This window comes from Chaetodon trifascialis, chromosome 4 (genome assembly GCF_039877785.1).
Source record: "Chaetodon trifascialis isolate fChaTrf1 chromosome 4, fChaTrf1.hap1, whole genome shotgun sequence".
Lineage (NCBI taxonomy): Eukaryota > Metazoa > Chordata > Actinopteri > Chaetodontiformes > Chaetodontidae > Chaetodon > Chaetodon trifascialis.
The window spans coordinates 814,905-822,982 of NC_092059.1; the positions used below are offsets into that span (position 1 = coordinate 814,905).

The window sequence follows — 8,078 nt, forward strand, 5'->3', positions numbered from 1 at the left end:
AAGTGGGCAGGGACTCGCGCTCGCGGGCCTTTGATTGATGTGCCAGCGTACTGGCAGTGCATTGTGGGACTTGTAGTACTAGTGGTGCCAAAGGCATCTGAGTTTGACATATGTGCTCGAGAGCAAGGCATCACTAAAAAGTGCTGCAGCATTAAACTACAGACACAGAACAATCTGCACTGCTGTTAAAAATGCCCTCTTAACAATCATCAATGTGTATTAAAGCCAGTAAACAGTATGAACAAACATCTTTTTGTTTTACACCAAGAGGCACAGATCAGAGATCAGTACAACAGATACATGCCTGTTCAGTACTCCTCTCCTTCATCTTCTTCTTCCTCAGTCCTCTCAGTACCAACCTCCTCCACCGTCTCCTTGAAGAAGAGTTTTCCAGTCTTCACTGCAGTCGAAGCTTGATGGTTAACAAACGTGCACACTGACTCAAACTGAAATGTTTTCACCAATCTGCTCCTGTATGTTGTCACGTGACGTTTGTTTGTTGGTGCAGAGCAAACTGTCAAACTAAGTCTGGAGTTTCCTTACTGGATTACATGACGTGGGCCAAGATTCACCATTCATAAAGATTTTTAAGATCTTTAAAAAGCAAAAGTTACTTGAACAACACTGAAGACATAATGCATTTGAGGAACTTTATTAATACCAGAGAAAAATCATGCAACAAACATTTCTGAACATGGTTTATCATTTTATCAATTTCAGTCATTTTAGTGATTGTGAATTGTACTTTGTCTCCCTGTGTCTCTGTCTGCAACTCTGTGTTTTTGCTGCTGACCGTCTTGGCCAGGTCTCCCATGAAAAAGAGATTCTTAATCTCAACGGGACTAACCTGGCTAAATAAAGGTTAAACATAAAAAAAATACATTTAAAACATGCAATAAAATCACCAATAAAAATGAATGATCATACTAATATACCTAAAATAACTAATGAATTTTGAACAGTCAAACTTTAAGACTGAAACCAAATCATGCGACAACATTTTCTAACATATTTAAAACATGCATTCAAGTCATCTTGAACTGTTGAACAATTTTTTAACACTGACAAAATCACAAAACAACATTTTAAACATATTTAATAATGTCCATTCAAGTCCAGGGTATATACAGTAATCCTTAAATTAAATTTAATGCCTTTTAATACCTTTTTTACTACCTTCAGATTTTTTTTTTAAACCATCACGACACTGAGTTGCAAGTTTTAATCAGCGACCTACTAACATTTACTCAGATTTTGACCTTTGGAACACTATACACAACAGAATAAATTTAGGGACTCACTGATGTTGACCACATATTGCACATTTATTTCACTTTGTGAATAAAAATAAAACAAACTATATAAAATGTGCAATGAAGAGATAGTTCCAGCATACTGGCTGGCATTCACTGCATGAACTTTAATATATTGTAATTCTATTTTATACATCTGAACACCACTGTAAGTGAGGATACCTCCTCGATTGTCCTTCGAGGTAAAATAAAGATTGATGAAAGAGGTTTTGAGATTTTAATCTCTTTGAAAAGTAACACACTCCTGCAGTTATGATAGAAAGCTCATCCTTCTGTTTCATTATTAGATCACTACCATTGATTTGAGCTCATCACCAGAAACTGTTGACATCACAGCATGTCCTTTTTCCTCGCCTTGATGATGTGCTAATTTTCCCACATGGGAGAGTTTTAATATTGTTGACCTGGACAAAACTCTTGACACAAATTAAATTTGAAAGACAAAACAATTCACGTCGCAGTGAGTATGCGGGAATTCCCGCATTCCGAACGGCAACACGGCTGCCTCCATGGGTTTATTCAACGTTGTTGAATAAGATAGTTGAATAGAATAGTGGGCCAAATGGATTCTAAACAGTGTTGTATACATAGCTGCGTCCTTTCGTTGTTAGCTTTACAATAAAATAAATAACTCTTCTAATGAGTGACCACAGGACACTCACTCACATATAAACTCACCTTGATGTGATGCAACAAATCACCAGCCCTTCCATGTCCCAAGAACTGAGATCCAAAGTATCTGGATTGGACACGACCATCCGCCCAGTATCGAACATGGATGTCAAGCTGTTTCTTCTTTGATGCCTGATTGAGGCTCTCATCAAACATCAATACGAATGGCCCAGCATTGTTGATGCCATCAACAAGCTGTTTTTTGAAGAACGATGCTAGTCCAAATCTGATGATGTAACCGGTTTTGTCTTTTCCACAGGTGAATGACTTCGTTGGAGTTCAGAGGAGTTCTGGGGCCGTAATGTTGGCTTGTACCGCGGAGCTAGTTTGCTGCGGCGGTGGTGGTAGTGGTGATGCAGCAGCACAGAAAGTTGAGAGTGGTAGAGTTAACTGCTGTCGCCGGCCGCGAATTCCATTTTTATGCTTGATGGATTGCATATGCGACCGAAGTGCGTTAGCTTCCATCCAGTACAAGTTGATGCTTTTTTTTACAAACCGAACAATAAGCCTGCCGGTTATTCCCTACCACAGGCCTAAGCCAGTTCTTAAACGCTGGGTCTTCCAACCAGGTGTCAGAAAACTTGCATTTGCCCATGACGACGATGATGGTTCTGGACGAGATAGGCTATGCAAGCAAGTCAAATGTTAGCCAGCCAGTTGGCTAACCAATTGAGCTGAGTGCGCAGTGAGATGTCGAACGACTACTGAATATGACGTCAGCATCAAAGATAGCTTAAAAAAGATATGCTAAAGCCCACGTTTAAACGAACTAACGCGAACTTTAGCACATGGAATTTCAATCAGAGTAGGACACCACATAGTCTAAAAAAATAATACCTATTTTTCAAAAAATAATACCTTTAAAACTTCATTTAACACTTTTAATGGCCTTAAATTTGGCAATTTTGATTTATCACTTTTTAATACTTTTTAAAACCCCACGGACACCCTGAAGTCATGGTGTTGCTCATCATGCACACGGCCCTGTGGACCTTGGCCAGGTCTCCACCAGGAACGACAGTGGGCACCTCGCAGTTGATGCCGACCTTGAAACCAGTGGGGCATCGGTCCACAAACCGGATGGAGCGCTTGGTCTTGATGGCGGCAATGGCAGCATTCACATCTTTGGGCACCACATCACCACGATACAGCAGACAACAAGCCATGTACTTGCTGTGGCGAGGGTCACATTTCACCATCTGATTGGCTGGCTCGAAGCAGGCACTTGTGATCTGAGCCACAGAGAGCTGCTCGTGGTAAACCTTCTCAGCGGAGATCAAAGGGGCGTAGCTGGCCACAGGAAAGTGGATACGGGGATATGGCACCAAGTTGGTCTGGAACTCTGTCAGATCCACATTGAGGGCACCTTCGAAGCGCAGAGAAGCGGTTACAGACAACACAACCTGAGCGACCAGCCTGTTCAGGTTGGTGTAAGTGGGACGCTCGACATCGAGGTTCCTGCAACAGATATCATAGATGGCCTCTTGTCCACCATGAAGGAGCAGTCACAGTGCTCCAGGGTGGTGTGGGTGGTAAGAATGGAGTTATAGGGCTCCACCACCGCAGTGGACACCTGTGGAGCTGGGTAGATGGAGAACTGCAGCTTGGACTTCTTGCTGTACTCCACAGACAGACGCTCCATCAACAGGGAGGTGAAACCAGAGCCTGTACCACCTCCGAAGCTGTGGTAAATCAGGAAGCCCTGAAGGCCAGTGCACTGGTCAGCCTGAGGACAGAGAGGGAGAGACAACGATCACATGTCAGATACAGCTCTGTCTTTTCATCTCATACTCTGGAGCAAAATCTGCTCTGACTGTACGCACCAGTTTGCAGATCCTGTCCATCACCAGGTCGATCATCTCTCTGCCGATGGTGTAGTGTCCACAGGCGTAGTTGTTGGCAGCATCCTCCTTCCCAGTGATCAGCTGGTCAGGGGGGAGCAGCTTGCGGTAGGTCCCTGTGCGCACCTCATCTAAGGAAATGACCAGAAATTATATGAGGGTTTAAATAACTGAGGGAACAATAAACATAACGAAAGAGCAACAATGATATTTTTTCTACAATTCATTTCATTTCATTTTACCGATCACAGTGGGCTCCAGGTCCACAAAAATAGCTCTGGGATTGTGTTTTCCAGCTTCAGTCTCACTGAAGAAGATGCGGAAGGAATCATCTCCTGCTCCGAGAGTCTTGTTACTGAGTAGTAGGCTGGTGTCCAGCATTGCCAATCTGGACACCAGCCTGACCCACATGGATGGAGATACACTCACGCTGGAGGAAAACAAAGACAATTTGTAACAGTCAGCATTCATTTTTGACAGACATTTACATACGTTTCAACCATTTCTAATTACATGCTTCAGATTATACATCATATGTTTAAGATAGCTCAAAATCTAAGATCATCAACATGACCAAATCACCTGACACATGCTGCACATTTAATCTTATTTTGAGATATAATTAATGAAGATATATTTAAGGCAGAAAAAAAATCTCATGTTGTGAAAATCCCAAAACAAGATCTCTGGAGGAACATAATTTCAATTACACATCAAGTGTTTGATGCAATGATTTTATTACAAACATCTGGTTGCAGTCAGGCCCTTTGAATAGGTGGTAAGGCAGAGGAATATGACAAGGCTACTGATGTAACCCAACTGGGTATGTCAATGTGTGCAGGAAAGCCTACAAGTGTGACTAACATTTAATTTATAGGTCAAACCTTTTCCATCAGAAAGAACACAAGAAGAAATTAAATAAATGCCCCTTTAACAGCAGAGATGGACAAACAATATAAAGTCCATAATAGCTGCTGGCACAAGCACACACATTCAAGCAAAGAGAGCTGTATGGGTTTTACACACTGCATAGTGTGCACACAATGTTCTGTTGCTAGGCAACAGCAGTTTTGGACATCCCTCCGTAGTTGTTGGACTCATCTGCCTGAACATCAATCTGAGCCATGCGCACCACCAAATCCTCAACGATGTGGACAGTGGAGCAGGTACAGGGATTTGTAATGTGTCGGTCGGGGTGAGGGAGGGAGCCGAGCAGAGCCGCTTTGTTTTTTTGCTCAACTTTTTTTTCTGTTCAAGCTGCACGTGATTGGTCAACAACATAATGTGTGGTGGCTTCTGTGTGTAGTACTGGGGGGGGCGGGGGGGCAGGCTTACAGACACAGCACACACACACACCTGCACTAAGAAATGCCGAATTAAATATTTTTATTTGTACAAATTTATGTGTCATTGATCTGGTCAGACCTGCGTCCCCACCCCGACCCCCACCGCCAAAATCTCACTCTGAACTCTGTCAAAACTTGAGAGCCCTGGATTTAAGCGTTTATGCTAACGTGATCAACAATGCTAACCGTTACACCTGCCGGTGTTCCAGAGTTTGTTCAGTTTGCGGTCACATCCCTCCACTATCCGCGAAAACAAACCGCTGAAGTGGAACGTCACGCAGACTCCACCACTTCTTTACCATAAAACATGAAACTGTTTACTGCTCTTCACCACAAGACTTGCAGGCGAACGTTAGCAGAAGCTAAACGTTTAGCTATTAGCTAGCTAGCTCATAGGCGAACGTTAACACAAAACATTCAGCTATTTGCTAGCTAACACCTGAAAAAGACATTAACTTAAACTGATAAATGAGACCGACTGTTAGCTTGGTAAAACCTGATTAAATCAAAAAAGAAACTTTGCATTACTCCCTACTCACCATGTTTCCTGACACCTACTCTTAAAACACGTATCTCACTTTCACTCCTCGGACTTTCTATGAGAGATATGGCTGAGATATGAGTCTTATATAGTTGGGTATTTTTAGTCCCTTGCGCGGGAAAAGAGCAGCGGAATGCGATTGGTTGAAAGTGACCTTCAACAGCATGATGTGTGGTGGCTTCTGTGTGTACGTACTGAGCGGGGGAGGGACGGGTTACAGACACAGCGCCCAGGCACGCGCATGTACACACACACACACACACACACACACACACACACACACACACCTGCACTAAGAAATGCCGAATTAAATAAATATTTTTATTTGTACGAATTTATGTGTCATTTATCAGATCAGACCCCCATCCCCTCCCCAACCCCCACCGCCGCCGAAATCTCACTCTGAACTCAGTTCAAAACTTGAGAGCCCGGAATTTATATTATAATTTTTTTTCAGCGTGAGAAATGTGTGGCGAGTGCGTGACAAAAGACCGAAAAGCGTGACTGTCACGCTCAATGCATGAGACTTGAGAGCCCTGATTACCAATGTGTTTGTTTGTCATATCTACACATTAATACGGGCAGTGAGCCTCAGGTTGTCCACCGACAGGTTTCAGACAGACAGGCAGGAGTATGCAGCAGGTGCCCAGGTGGTGTTTCCCAGGTGGAGTTAATGATGTAAGGTCCTGAGAGAGCTGCAGGTCCACAGCTTTAAAAAACAGCCTGGAGGTAAAACTGCAGAACAAACACATTCACAGGAACAAGAACATGACACACACGACAAGGACACAACCCTTCATTTTCTACTTCTGCCTGATGTTTTCCTTTCAATGATGACACTTATTATTATACATTTTACTTTACAAATCCTGTAAATGTGTTTGTTAGCTGACAGCTCAGTTTAGCAGCTAAAGCACATTGATTCAGGTTAGCTAACGGTTCCGTTTAGCAGCTGAACAGTGATTCATGTTAGCTAATGATTCAATTTAGCTGCTAAATCAGCTCGATTCAGGTTAGCTAACTTCAGTTAGCAGCTAACAGTTTGGTTCAGTTTAGTGTTAGCTATTGCTTCCCTCAGAGTGTGTTGTCAGAAGTGTTTAGCTTGCATGTACTGTCCAGTTTGAGTAGATGCTGATTTGGTCACTTTTCCAGTGTGAACACACCATAGACAAAACCTTGAAGTGTGTAGTACAGATTTGGAACACACATATGGTTTGTACTGACTGATGGGAAAGACCTTTCTGGGTTCGAGCCACCTGTCTGACACTGTTTTCTCTCACCTTTATTAGTTTGGTGAGAGACAGAATTTGGCTCTAACTAATGAAAAAACACACCTGTATGATGTTTGAGGTGTTTGTGTGTCACATGACATCAGAGGATTGTTACTGTCTTCAGATGTAGCAGATGTTCTCCAGTTCTACTGTAGCCTTGTTATCCTCATTATCATACTCGCCTTCATCTTCAGCGTAATTAGTGCTGAGCTGCAGGTGTGAGCGGTGGCCCCAGGTGGCCCCGACTCCCACCGGCACTGGTTAGTCAACACCCAGGTGAGTTCAACACTGAGCAGGTGAGCTGAGCGGCTGTGCGGCTGCAGGTGAAGATACTGAAACCCACAGAGAGCAGAGAAAGATGATTTCTTTACAGCAGCTTCTCTTGAATGGCCTCAGCTAATCATGTGTGTGTCCAGACAGAGGTCCAGCATGTGTTTAGCCCAGCTTAGCATAAAGACTGGAGGTGAGGGATACTGCTAGCCTAGCTACATCAAAGAGAAGAAATCAACCTACTAACACCCCAACGTGTGTCTGATTTACATTTTGAGAGCTAACAAGCTAATCACCAATACATCCTGTAGTCAGCAGGGTTCAGTTGAGTAAAGCTTAATCCTATTAGCTTACAAGCTAACTGGACCCAGAGACTAAAGCTGATGACAGGAAGCTGCAAAGCCACCATGGCCATCACAGCTGAATGAAATCCAGCATGAAGTCCAACACAGTCCATCATTTCACTAAACTACTTCAAATATGTGAAACAATAAAAGCAATGGCTAACTTTGGGATATTTATAGCCTGCAGTGTAATTACAAAGGTGTGTTACAAGTGTGTATTTATTAATATTAAATAAATTGTTATAATGGTTTGTGGTAAATCATGAATAAAACATCAGAATGTCAAAGATACACGTCCGTTAAAGGAATATTACAGTCAGGACAGACAATAAGAATGACTTGTTTTTGTCTCATGTCTTTATTTCAGTTTTATTTCATTACAGGACGACACACAGGTACGCCGCAGGTACAGCAGCAGTCAGGTGGGAGAACTGGTTGTCCTGGAGGAAACTCTCTGTGGGAAACAACCAATGACGAAGC

The 8,078-nt window shown here is 42.8% G+C and overlaps 1 pseudogene; it reads right to left on the reverse strand.

Moving 5' to 3' along the window:
* Positions 1 to 2,905: 2,905 nt before the first annotated feature.
* LOC139330051 (tubulin alpha-1B chain-like) lies at positions 2,906 to 4,417 on the reverse strand (annotated as a pseudogene).
* Between the last annotated feature and the right edge of the window lie 3,661 nt (positions 4,418 to 8,078).